The 13,605-nt window shown below is 50.9% G+C and overlaps 1 protein-coding gene across 3 annotated transcripts in view; it reads right to left on the bottom strand.

Annotated features, from left to right (window-relative positions):
• NFYC (nuclear transcription factor Y subunit gamma) overlaps window positions 1–8,414 on the bottom strand; it is a 30,126-nt gene extending 21,712 nt beyond the window's left edge. The window contains exon 1 of one of the 3 annotated variants that reach the window (XM_088067489.1): window positions 8,240–8,414. The gene's annotated coding sequence lies outside the window, so the exon portion shown is untranslated. Of the gene's footprint in view, window positions 1–3,660; window positions 3,801–8,239 lie in introns of those variants that run through there. The other 2 variants (XM_014258441.2, XM_014258440.2) reach the window with 2 other exon arrangements.
• Window positions 8,415–13,605: the final 5,191 nt, after the last annotated feature.

Below are 13,605 nucleotides of genomic sequence, written 5' to 3'. Positions count from 1 at the left end.
GAAACCACAGATTTTCTGTGAATTCCATCCCCAAATCCCATTTGTCCCTGTCCTCTGGCACTGGGAATTCATTCCCCCTTATCCTGTCCCTCCATCCCAAATCCGTCTGCAGCTTCCAAAGTTGTCACAATAAAAAGGAAGGAGGAAAGCTTTAAAAATTAAAGCTAATTAAGCACTGGGCCCACAGCACCGCCATCATTCCACTGTAATTATTAAAACATAAAAACTCCCAGCACTATGGACAGGCAAGAAATTAAAAAACAATTAAAACAAATCACAATAATTAAGACTTTTTACGTTTAACAATGATTTATTTATCCAAAAAAGATTTTAGAAAATGATGTTATAAAAAATCCAACAGGGCAGTGGGAAAAGGGGATGGACATAAAGTCAGGGGAGGCTGAAATTCTGCTTTAAAAACCTATAAACCCCTCACGTTTTAAACATTTTCAACCACATTTTTAAGAAGTTGAAAGGTTATTTCAAGAATTAAACGCTGCACTGAGCGACCCAGTGAGGACAGCAGGGGTTGCAAAACCTTGTGTTGATCTTGGAAACACCTGAGCACTGCAGGTGCCTCCCAGCCACTTTTCCAAGGAATATTTAGGATTATTCCACCTTCAAACTCCATAAATTCTCTACCACATTCCCTCTGCTCCCAACCTCGGACTGAGACAGCCCCAAAGTGGGCGGTAGGGATCTGGATCCCAACTTCCAATTCTTTATTCCAGGGAAATTTGGGACAAATAAATGATTTTGAGGGACTGCAAAGGCTCTGTATATTTATATAAATCCACTTCTTTCTGAATCTACGGACAAATATCTATTTAATCCTATTATTCTATTAAATATTCAATATTTCTATTACTGTTGTCACTCAATTTTATAAATTAAAGCATCCAATGGCATCACCCAAAAGTTAAAATTAATTATTCTCATAGAAGTTTTTCCCTCCTGCTTAAATCAAGCCCAACCTGAAATGCTCAACGGGAAGCCAGGATGGTTTAATTTATTTTTTCTCTCTTTTCTCTTCTTTTTTATTGAAATAAAAATGCTTTGGTGTTATAAAGATGCAAATCTCCCACCTTCATGGCATAAAAAGGGACAACTCCTGCTCTGATTTGAGCAGGAAGTGACCAAATAAACAGAAAATACAAGAAAATCTCTTCAGCTTTTGGGAATAACTCCCAAAAAAATCTCCTTTTTTAACTCCAGGATACTTTGGAGATGTCCTGAAGTTTGTTCTTGCTGTGGTTTTTAACCCTCTGAAATGAAAGTAAATTATTCCTGATCATAATTAAAGAGTTTAACTAATTAAAGAGCTTCAAAAATGTAAATAATTCATGATTTTAGGTTTGAAACTCACCAAATTTAATTAATTTACAACACACTAAGCCTTGAAATGAAGAAACCACCTCATGAGCCAACAATTAACATACAGATGTCACCCTTATTATATAAATACAAGATATTAGCCTGATTAAATGAAATAAAACCCAAATTTAGTGGCTGACAGGTGACCTCCTGTGGGCACCCAAAGCCTGCTACACTCACTGAGGTGGCTCAAGTGGGGACAGCAATGTCCCCTCCCCAAAAGTGTCCCCAACACCTTCACTGGTGCAAAAAATAGGCTAGAAAAATCAATTTAAAAAATAATAATAATAATAAAAAAAGCACTGTTTTCCAAGCTTGAAGTTCCAGGTCAAAAATTTAGGAGAAACTAAAAAAATTAAAAGTCACAGGAAAAAGCCCCCTGGAAAAGCAAACTGCTGGAAAATCAAACTAGAAAATCAAACTCTTAGAGAATAAAGCTAAACAATCCAACTCATTGGGAATAAAACTAAAAAATCAAACTCCTAGAGACTAGAACTAAAAAAAAAAAATCAATCTTATATGAATTTAAAAAATCAAACTCATAGAGGATAAAACTAAAAAGCTAACTCATAAAGGATAAAATTTAAAATACCAAACTTCTAGAGAATAAAGCTAAAAAATCCAACTCATAGGGAATAAAACTAAAAAAATCAAACTCATATAGAAAATAAAACCAGAAAATCAAACTTCTAGAAAACAACAACAACAACAAATCCCTGGAGAACTCTGGAGCAGAAAGGACACACAAAGTTCACTCCTTAAAATGGGACCTTCCTACCCCTCCAAAGCTGGAAAAAAATCAAAAGAAACTGGAATAATATGTTAATAAATCCATTTCCAGATTTTCCCTGCTGCTCTTGACCTAGAAAGATCAAGCAGAACCTACTCTTCTCCAGCCTCCTGCAAGCTGAAGCCATCAAAATACGCCAAATATTGGGTGGAATCAAGATTTCAGCAGGATTTCTATTCTCATTTCTGGGAGCTGCAGGTCACCCTCTTGTCCTGCCAATATTTAAAAGCTGGATATAACCTAAGTTTTCAATGGAAATATATTAAAATATTTTATTTGTGCTTCAAGATGCTGACAATGACCTTCATGCTCACAGCAAATCTCCCAATCCTGGCCCACAGCCGGCTCCAGAAGTTCCTCCAACATTCCCGAATTATTAGAAGGTGACTTTTGGGGACATTTCTCCTCTTACTCCATCCCTCACACTGAAACTGTGACAACACCAAGAAGTTGAACAACGCCGAGATGAGGTGCTGGGAGTCTTAATTTTTAATTAAAACACCCCAATTCACACTCGGAACGAAGCTGGAGCCCAAGGAAATCCTGACAAGAGGTGAAGCTCAGGTTCAAGGGCCCGGACCCGAGTTCTAAAACCCTTACAAGAAGAACTTGGACAAGCTAATTATCCTTAATTTTCCAAAACAGCGCTTTTAAGGTCTACAATCAACGACCACAGAAAGGGGAAAAAAAGGTGTTTTATCACCCTGAGAGGGAAAGGACGAGAAGAGCATCTCGGAGGAGCAGGACTGTCCACGATGTGCTCGCCGAAACCCAACTTTAATCTCCCAACTATCCCCCGTGTCCTTGATGCCCTCGGCCAGCGCCAGCAGCTCCATTTCTTCTTCCTCTTTTCTCTTATTTTTTTTTTCTTTCTTTTTTTTTTTTTTTTCGGTCCAAAGTGCCGCTAACAAACTTTGTCCTTCAGAGTGGCGGCTCGGAGCGCTGGGATTTCAAGGTCACTCGTGCAGGCCCCGCTCCAAGTTGGGCTGCGGCGGTGGCGGAGCGCGCCCGGCCCGGGGCTCGGGGAGAGGCCCCGGGACCCCTCAGCCCCCGCCGGGCCGCGAACCCCCCGCTCCCCCCGCGGCTCCTGTGACCTTCGGCGCTGAGCTCCCGAGAAAAACGACAACAAAGGGCTGCCAGGACACGCCGAGAGTTTGGGGGTGTCGCGGCTCCGCTGTCGCCCCCCAGGCCCCGCGGGGCCATCGCGGCCAGGCCAAGGGCACCGTGGGAGGCCCCGCCGCGCTCGGGGCACCCCAGGGTGGGGGCAGCGCTGCTTTGTCCCCCCCCATCGCTGCCCTCACGCCGATACCGGCGCTGGGGGTGGGTCGGCGGGGAACCCCGGGGGTTCAACCCCAAACCCCGCACCGGGCACGTCCCGCCGCGCCCCCTTCCCTCCCGCACCGGGACACACGAGCATCCCCCGCCGCCGCGGCCTGTCCCCGGCGCCCGGGCCGCCCTCCCCCGCGGCCACCGCAGCGGCAGCGCCCCAGACTCACCGCCGGCCGTGTCCGCGGCCGGGGGCTCCCCGCCATGGCTTTGTCTTTGAGCGACCCCGGCCCCTGCGGAGCCCCCCCGGGCCGGGCCGTGCCTGCGGCCCCTTTAACGGCGGCGGCCCCGCGCGCCCCGCTGCGCGCGCCCGGCCCGCCCCGCGCCCGCGCCCATTGGCTGCGCGCCCCGCGGCCGCGCTCTGCTATTGGCTGAGCGCCCCGCGGCCCCGCGCTCCCATTGGCTGGCGCTGCGGCGCAGCCTCGCCTGCCGCTTCCTGCTTTAAAGTTACCTTGAGCGGCGGCCGCAGGGGTCAGGAAAGCCCCGCCCCCCTGCCCCGCCCCGATTGGCAGCCTCGCCTCCTATTCAAACGCCTGAAGAGGCTGGCGAGGGCGGCCGCTGATTGGCCCGCGCGCCTGTCAATCACGGCGGTTCCCGCCACACCTTCCCGGCGGGGAGCGGGGCCGCACGTGCGCGAGGCGCGGCGGGAGCGCGCGCGGTCGGATCGCCGAGTTCCAGAAATTTTGGGATCTTTGGAGATCACCCAATCCATCCCCCTACCAAGGCAGGGTCACCCGGAGCAGGTGACACGGGGACAGCTCCAGGTGGGGTTGGGATGTCTCCAGAGGGAGGTTCCAGCTGTTCCAGGGCTGCAGGGAATGAAGTTCCTCCTCAGGGTGAGGTGGAACTCGTTGTGTTTTAATTTATGGCCACTGCTCCTCGTCCTGTCCCCGAACAGAGCCTGGCACCATCCTCTGACACCCCTTGGGGACATTTTATGGATTGATGGGATTCTCTCCCAGCCTTCCCTTCTCCAGGTCCAGCTCTCAGTTTTTCCTCGTAAGGATCCCTGAGAGCTCCAGCTTGGACAAATCTGGTGCTTCTCAGAAATAATTAATTCCAGCAGAGCCACAGCCAACCCAGCTCTCGCTGTTTCTCCTGGATCCTCCAGACCTCAAATCCTCTCTGTGTCCTCTATGGACCGTCTCCAGCAGCTCCTTGTCCTGTCCTGAGTATCCCAGAACTGGATCCCTTGTGGCCCCAGTCCCAGGTTGGTGCTTCCTGGTGGGAACAGGGACATCCCCTCCCCGGCCTTATCCGTGGGAGTCACCGGCAAGAGGGATCGGGATCCCACAGCCCTCCCACGGGGCTGCACCACCCCACAAACATTCCATGGGATAAGGGGGGGAAAAAAAAAAAGGAGGCGGTTTTTCCAACTCCATGGTACAACCCCCTACGGCCCTGGGCAGGATGAATCCCAGCAAAATTCCCGGCAGGAAGTGCAGGTGGAGCGTTCACCTCCAACACCAATCATTTCCTTTCAGTTTTAACCACACGCAGCCTCACTTTCCTCCCTCCAGCAGCACTTTAGGAGCTCTTGGATGGGATGGGAATTTGGGAATGTTGTCGGTAAAGAATGGGAATGGTCCACCATAAAAAGTTGTGGAAACCAGGTGGTATTTTAGCCTCTGAACACACAAATCCCAGTTTTATCAACAGCACCCCAATGGATTTCAAACTGTAATTCCAAACTATAATTTCCTGCTGACGGGATTATCCAGGGGGAAAAAATATTGGGAAGCACAGCCAAGCCTTGTCCAGCCCTGCAGATTAAATCACTTTGAATCTGATAACGAGGAGAGATTAATTTTAAAATAGATCTTCCTGATGATTTGGGGGAATAGAATTGCTTGAAACATGGCCTTAAAAAAAATAAATACTCTGTTCTCTTCCTGTAGCATTCCTCAGATAAAAAAACAGGGCTTGGAAGCTGTGGAATTCTGACTATTGGAATTATGTGAGGTACTTTGGGTGATATGAAAAACAAACCCAGCACCCTTCCTGCAGAACAGAGGAATGCCTGGCTGGAATTCTGGAATTCTGAGGGATTGATGTTCTGACTGGCCAAACACATTCCCTCGGGCCTTGTCACATCCCAAGAGACCTAAAGCTGCTCTGCTGTGCTTGGGAATGACAGGAAGAGCCACGGGAATGACCCACAGGAGCAGCTGATGCTCACAGCTTAATAATTCCTCCTGACAATAAAAACTGGTTAATTTTAGGAAGTTCTACAGTAAAGGGTTTATTTGTGGAAAAACCCCACTGAATTAGTTGGGGAAGCCCTAGAAAGTTTATTTCAATCATTGCAGCTCTCGTTGCTCTGAAATCAGAGGGTTTGGGTGGGATTTTGGGAAGGAATTTTCTTTTCTTTTGAGAGAGAGGAAGGGCTGGAATAGAATTCCACGAGCACCTGTGGCTGCCCCTGGATCCCTGGAAGGCCAGGTCGGAGCAACCTGGGACAGTGGGAAGTGTCCCTGCCCATGGAATTGAGTGGGACTGGATGGGATTTAAGGTCCCTCCCGACTCAAACTACAATTCCGTGAACTACAGAGTTACTTGGAAAACATTGGAAAAAGGAATGTTCTGAACCCTGTAGCTGTCACCTGTCTCTCTGAGGCACTTCTAGGAATCCACCACTGCACGTGATTCCCATGGGGCAGGAAAATGTGCTTGGACAAACAGGATTTATCTTGATCAAGCAAAATTAACGAGGGACAGACCAGCCAGGCAGGAAAAATGCCTGGCTCAAGGTCATCAGCCAAGCGCAGACACTGGAGAACCTATTCCTACCTGGAGTGAGCAGTCAAGGATTCTGCTGGATCCCAGAACCATGGAACATGTTGAGCTGGAAGGATCCTCAAGGATCATCCAGTTCAACCCCTGAACAATGGCACCCTGTGCATCCCTGGGAATGTTGTCCAAACATTCCTGGAGCTCTGGCAGCCTTGGGAATGTGCCCATTCCCTGGGGAGCCTGGGCAGTGCCCCAGCTCCCTCTGGAGGAAGAACCTTTCCCTAAATCCAACCTAAATCCCATCAGGCACAGCTCCAGCCATTCCCTGGGATCCTGTGCCTGGTTATGCCAGAGCCAGGTGTGATGTTGTCACCACCATGACCAGGTGAGCTGATGCTGTCACAGAGCACGAGGACAAACAGACCCAGAAGGAACATCCCAGTCCAAAACCAGAACCTCATTTAAGGAAAAAACTAAGGAAAGGCCTGAGATGCTGGCAAGGAAGTTTGATGGTTTGGTTTGTAGGCCTGGAGGAACAGGTAATGAGCTCATGGGCTTTGAATCGTCCATGCTCAAACAGCAATGGAGACAGGGAAGATTTGTTCCCAAATCCATGAAAAATATTCCACTCATGAAGAGAAATGGCTCAGAAGTGCTCTGAAGAGTCACATTCCAGAAGCAGTCACGGCTATTGTTCGTCCTTCAGTGACAATCTGGAATCTGCCAGAGCTGCAGGGTCTGGGGGTGGCCCTGGTACACAGATCAGCCACCCCAAAGCTGCCCTGACAACCCTCAAACATTGGCAAACGAGGAACCCACCTGAATGAAATCCCACACCAAAGAATTCCCGGTTAGCAGGCTATGCCCACACTGCTGGGCAGTGCCCCGGGATTTACCAGTGACCTCGGGGAAAAAGCAGGATTTACGGAGACCAAAGGTATTCTCACAGCTCTTGCTGCTTTTTGAGCACGGATTAAACAATGCCCGAGACAATACCAGAAACCCTTGACAGTGTTTTTGCTGTCCTGCCCCTCTTCCTGCCAAATACTATGGCAGAGCCTGAAGAAGCTTCTCAAGGCTTGGCTGGCAAAAATCCCAAAGATTAGTAAAACAGAACCATGAAATGACAAAACATTATGGGTTGGAAGGGATCTTTAAAACCACCGAGTGCCATCCCCTACCAAGGGCAAGGGCACCTTCCACTGTCCCAGGTTGCTCCAAGCCCCATCCAACCTGGCCTTGGGCACTTCCAGGGATCCAAAGGCAGCCACAGCTTCTCTGGGAAATCCATTCCAGCCCCTCACCAGTCTCACAGCCAAGAATTTCTTCCTAAAATCAAATCTAAACCTAAGCATCTGAGCTCCTATCTACCCCCTCCCACCCCTTTCTCAGACAGGTCAGGATCACAAACTGCCTTGGAATCACACAACCAGGAACAATTTGGGTGAAAGAGACCTTAAAGCACATCCCATTCCACCCCTGTCATGGGCAGGGACACCTTCCACTAGACCACGTTGCTCAAGGCCTTATCCACCTTAGCTCTGGACCCTTCCAAAGATGAGGCACCATAGCACATCCCCTGTGGCGGCCCGGGAAAACACCGGGAGGACTCCGCGCTCAATGTTGCCCGCCGGTTGTGAGGCGGCGCGTTCCCGGGACGCTGCCAGCCCCGAATCCCGGCTCTCAGGCCGGGGGGTCCCAGGCTCGGCCAGCCCCGAGCCCGCTCGGGCCTGTCCCGGTCCCGGCCCTGCCGCCCCGCCCCCGCCCCGCCCCGCGCGGGACAACGGTCCGCTCGCGCCCCTCTCCCCGGCCCGTCCCCGCAAGCCAATCTGCGCCCGCTTCTCTGCGCCCGCCTCCCCCGCGCGGGCCAATCAGCGCGCGCGCAGCGGCCCAGCCCATCGCAGTACAGCCGTCGGGGTGTGGGGGGGGAGGCCGTAACGTCCCCTCCGGCCCCCCCCCCCCCGCGTCCCCTCCGGGGCCGCCGCCTCCCCCCCGCCGCGCTCCCCGCGCACTCACCGGGGCGGCCGGCGCCGCGACCTCCGCCTGCTCCGCCCGCTGCCCGCGCTGCCTCCGGCGCGGCCTGCGGGAGGCGGGGGGGGAAAAGGGGGGCGGCCGAAGCGGAGTGAGCGCCGAGCGGCCGAGAAACAAGATGGCGGCAGGGCCGTGAGGCGTCGGGGCGGAGCCTCCGCCCTTTTTTGTCCCCCCCCCCCTTCCCCTTCTCGGGCTGGGCCGCGGCGGCGCGCGCGGGCGCGTGACCCAGCGGGGATTTCGCGAGATTTGCGGGGAGGCGGGAACGTGAGGGACCGAGACGTGCCGTGAGGGACCGGGACAGTCTGGGAGGGGTCTGAGGGGTGAACGTGCCTTGAGGGACAGCCAAATTCTGTCTCTGGCATAGATCTGCCCTGTCCTAAACCCCCGCGTGTCCACCTCTAGGCCTCTTGTGGGGAACCTTCCAATGTTTTTCTTGCTTTATAAATAAAAAGCAGAAATGCGATATTTTCCAAGTTTGTTTGCTTCTCTGTCAAGTATCCTCGTAATAAATTGGGTGGTAAATAAATCCGTTAGAGATGCTGGATAAAAATGCTTAAGGTATAATGAATTGCAATGAACTTTTCTCCACACCGGGATTTGGCAATTTCTGGGAACTTTTTTAATAGGAGTTCGTTTGAAGTGCAATTTAAACACATGCAGTGTTCCTGAGTTGACTCACTCCCAGAGTCCCATTATGTAGCTCAACTATATCTGCCCACAAAAGAAGAAAAAGAACTGTTTTACATATCTGGGAGACCACAGAGTTCTGATTGTTCACATTGTGGGAGAAAAATATTCCTGAAATCGATTTAAATAGATAAAGGAATTAAAGATCCTTTTTTCTCAGAGTGGAGACTGGAAGCAGCTGATAATCAGAAAAAAAACCCCAAAAGCAGCCCTAAAGGAAGGGGAAGCAAAGGCTGCCTTGACATTCCCCTCAAACCCATCAGTTCTGGAACAACATCCAGTGGGAGTAACGAGGAAAAATAGGAAAAGTTTGTATTTTCATGGGGGGTGGATTTCTACTCCTTTTAAGCTTTTCCTTGAAGCCACAGAGGGCTGGAGCTCCACCAGGAGCTGCTGCCTTATTCCCAGCCCCTCATCTGGGAATTGCCATCTTCTTTCCTGCAGGGATCCCATCCCAAAGATTCTCCAGGTGCCTGCCTGGATCCTCCAAGATCCCTTCCCCATGTGACAGTTTCATCCTGTGGATCCTCACAATTCCATGGAGGAACCTAAGGAATTTATTCCCACCCCTGGATGGATTTCTGTTATTATCCATGGTAGGAGTCTCAGGAATCTTTGGAATTCTGCTTTAATAGATTAATTATATCAATTAATAGATCAGTAGTTTTCTATTGGAATTTTTTGTATTTCCAACAGATTTTTTTTTTTTGCCTTTCTGTACATCCATTTAACAACAACTCTGCTCCACCAGGATATCCCTGGCAGTACAATCCCAGGGATCATTCAGGGACGTTCCTGGCTGAGCTGCTCCCTCAGCACAGGAAGATTTCTCCTGCCATCCTGGAGCTTCTTCAAGCCAAGGTCTGTGCCCTGCTCCTGCCAGCTCTCCCAGTTCCCAGCTTTCCAGGACACACTGAGGGGTGACTCATGCTGCCTCAGGATTTTTCCCATGAAAAAATTCCCTTTTCCTTAGGAGTGACTCCATCTTTTTGCCTCCTCACTGTCCTTCTGGTGGCCCAATTTGCAGTCTGGCCAAGTTTCTTTTTTTAATATCGTTTTTAATATCATTGTTCAGGTTATAAAAATAAATCGCTTGAAATATTGTTTGGGATGAGAAAAGAAAGTGGGATCCCACAGGGCTGCTACACTTCCAGTCACCCTTCCCAAAATTGGTGGCTGGGTCTGCCCTGCCAGAGGACAAAATCCCATTCCTGCAAGCACAGGGATTTGGGATTTGTGGGTTTTGTGGAAGAAATGGGGGAAATGGGACACATTTCTGTGTCCTCTGTGGGTTGGGAGCTCGGCTGCCCTGGTGGCTCCGTGCTGGCACCGGAGTGGGAAATGTCTTGCAGCAAAATTCCTGCAGTTTTATTGGAAGTCTTGAGACTGAGGGCACTTGCAAAGCAGCCAAGAGAAATAAAAGTTGGGATCATGGAGTGATTTGGGTTGGAAGGACATTCAGGATCATCCAATTCCACCTCCTTCCCACTATCCCAGCTTGCTCCAACCTGGAATCGAATACTTCCCAGGATGAGGCAGCCACAGCTTCCCTGGGAAATCCATTCCCCACCCTCACTGGCTGCTCCAGTTTGGGGTTGTTGTTTTTTTTTAATTCCCGAATTTCTGAGCTGTTTCCTTCTGTTTCAGCACCGAGGACGACGATCCATCCCCACAATTCCCTGGAAAACGCTCCATTTATTAATTAATTACCGAGCACTGCTGCTCCTGCTGCCAGGCCCAGCTGTCCCAGCACCCAGCTTGGATGCAGCTCCTCTCCAGGGATTTCTGGACAATCCCCCCTTGCTCCTCCTCCCGCCGGATCCTTTTGTGCGGCTCCGTTTCCTCCCCACCTGCTCCCTTTTCCAGCCGCAATGGATCCATTGTCTGGAGCTGCTCGGCTTTTCCCACAGGGATTGCAGCTCCACAGAGCTCCCTCTCAGCCTGCCCGGAACGTGGAGGAGCCAAGGAAAACATGAAACAGGGAAGGGAAGAAAAAAAAAAAAAAGGAAAGGAGAAAGTGCTTTTGCAGGAATTTGGTGGTGCTTTGATGAGTTTGGACTTACCCAGCACCTTCCAACTGCTCATCCCATCCCTCCCATGCTTCCTACTGCACCCCAGACCTAGATTTGGGAGCCAAGGATTGGTTTGGCACCAAGGAAAACCAGCTCGGAGCAGCAGAGACAAGGCTGACCCTTCCCAGCTCAGCCCCTGCCATCCTCTGGGATTCCTGTTTCAGCAGGACTCTGGATTTATCCCAAACCAGCTGTTGCTTTGGGGCAATAATCCACAGGCACGGGAAAACCTGGATATAAATTCTTTCTGGACATGGACACACTTGCTTTATGGATCTGCAGGAAAAAGAGGCCATTTAGGGTCAGATTTGGGGGCCTGACCCTTTGTGCCACATCCCACCTGGTGCCTGTCCTAGCTGGGATGATCCATATGGTATTAAAGGATATCTAAGGATATTTAGGAATATGTCTATGCCTGGACACTGTTTTGTTTAAACCTTCTGCTTTGAAATTAAACCTCTGGGAATATATTTTGACCTTTGAGTGTTCCCAAAGGATTCCTTGAGGGCCCAAAATTCCTGAGGGATGATCCAGGATCAACTGTGGGCTTGTGGGTCCCCTTTTGTGCTCAGGTTTGAACCTGTGTGCCAGGAAATTTTACTTTTTCTGATCCAGATGGGAATTCCCAAAGGAATCCTGGTCTCCCTCATTTTCCCAGCCCTCATTTCCTAAGGAAGAGCTGACAGAAATCAGGAAAACCCCACAAAACTTTAGGATCAGCACTGGGAGCTGAGGTGCTCAGCCTGGTGATGTTTGGGAGGCCTCATTCCCAATATTCCCACTCTGCTGGCAGAGGGGAGAGGATTTCCCAGGAATGCACCTCCTGCCCAGTTCAACCTGGCTGTCCCAATATCCAGCTGGTGAGCTCTGGTGACCTGATTGCTCCTGCCAGGAGATTTTCCAGTGTCTCCACACAGCTCTTGCTCCTGCCAGAACTGGGACATGCCTCTGGCAGGGAGAAGGGAAGGAGCTGACCCAGCTCCAGCAGCTCATCCTGCTGGGCACTTCCAGAGGGGCCAGGGCTCATCTCACAGCCAGGACAGAGACTGGCACCTTCCTAGAGCAGGGTTATTCCAGAGAATCCCCACTGGGATTCCCAATCCTGCCATAAACCAGCCCCTTTCCATAACCCTTCTCCAGATGCAGCTTCTCCTTCCCTGAATGCAGTTCCAGGGCCTCCAGAGCAGCCTCAGAGCCTCCAGGACAGCCCCAGGAGCACCCTGGGAAGCTCCAGGAATTCTTTCGGGAAGCCTCAGTCCTCTGGAAATCTCCAGGACACTATTGGGAACCCCCCAGCATCCTCCTGGGAAGCCCCAGGAAGCCCCAGAACAGCTTCAGTATCCTTCTGAGAAATATCAGTCCTCTGGAAAACTCCAGGACCCTCCTGGGAAGCCCCAGCACATCCCTGGGCAGCTCCAGGACCCTCCTGGGAAGCCTTAATCCTCTGGAAAGCTCCAGAACCCTCCTGGAAAGCTCCAGAATCTCCTGGGAAGCCTCAGGGCAGCTCCAGGACTTCCCAGAACAGCCACAGAGCCCCAGCATTCCCACCCTTTCCCTGTGTCTCCATCCCCATTCCCTCCCCCTCTCTCCGGCACCAGCAGGATCCACTCCATGGGCAGTTTTCCACCCTATCCCAGGGAATGGCAGCATGTGGTGGATTCCAGGGTCACCCTCACGGGGACAGCTCTCCCATGCTTCCCCACATCCAGCAGGATCATCCCTATCCACACCCTGCAGCCGAGCCCCGGGAATCCTCTTAAGGGAGTTTTACCAGGATAATCGCGTTAAGCCACCCCCGTGGTGCCAGCACAAACCCAGGAGGGAAAGGAGAAGGTGCCCAGGAGCCGGCAAAGCTGAGCTCCTTAAGGAATTAAGAGACATCGGAGATGGGAGAGCTCTGATAGGATCTCAAGACAAGGCCAAGGCTTGGGGTTTGTCCATCCATGGAAGCAATTCCCAGGAAACTGGTGCAGCACAGCCCCAGCCTGGAATCTGCAGCACCAAATCCTTCCCAGTGTGAGGTTGGTGATCCCAGAAAATCCAAAGGAAGCAAAAGAGCTTCCAGTGGAACTGAGAAATCCATTGCTGTGAAACTTCCTATCATCAGAAAGCAGCTGGAAAAAAAATCCTTCAGAGAATCTTTTAGGGATGTTGTTTTCATTATCTCTTCCCCCCAACAATGCATTCCCAGGAGTGGCACTTCCTCCATAAAGCTAGAAATTTCATGGAATAGCCTTCCCTGCTGGGAGAATTCCAGCTGGTTTTCCAAACTCTTCCTCACCAAGGCCCCTCTGGACAACCTCCCTCCTCCCTGAGTTTGTTTATATGCTTTGAATCCCATTAGGAAACCATCTCCCTCCTTCAGCGCTGGTTTATCCAAGTTTCCATATTTAGTTCTTTCAGCTATTCCTGTTCCTGAACCAGCTTTCCTGCTGGGACCTGCTGCATCCCAGTTTTTCCCTCCAGCAGCTGCCACGGGGAGAATTATCCCACATCCTCCCTGCACTGATGGATGCTTGTGCTCACTGACCTACCCCGATCCCAAATCGCTCCCCAGGCCCTAATCCCGGGGTTGGGAACGCCGGGTGGTTC

Source organism: Pseudopodoces humilis, chromosome 27 (assembly GCF_049639895.1).
Source record: "Pseudopodoces humilis isolate 2021_Gansu_Grassland_sample_001 chromosome 27, ASM4963989v1, whole genome shotgun sequence".
Lineage (NCBI taxonomy): Eukaryota > Metazoa > Chordata > Aves > Passeriformes > Paridae > Pseudopodoces > Pseudopodoces humilis.
This window is presented reverse-complemented; position numbering and strand designations above follow the sequence as displayed.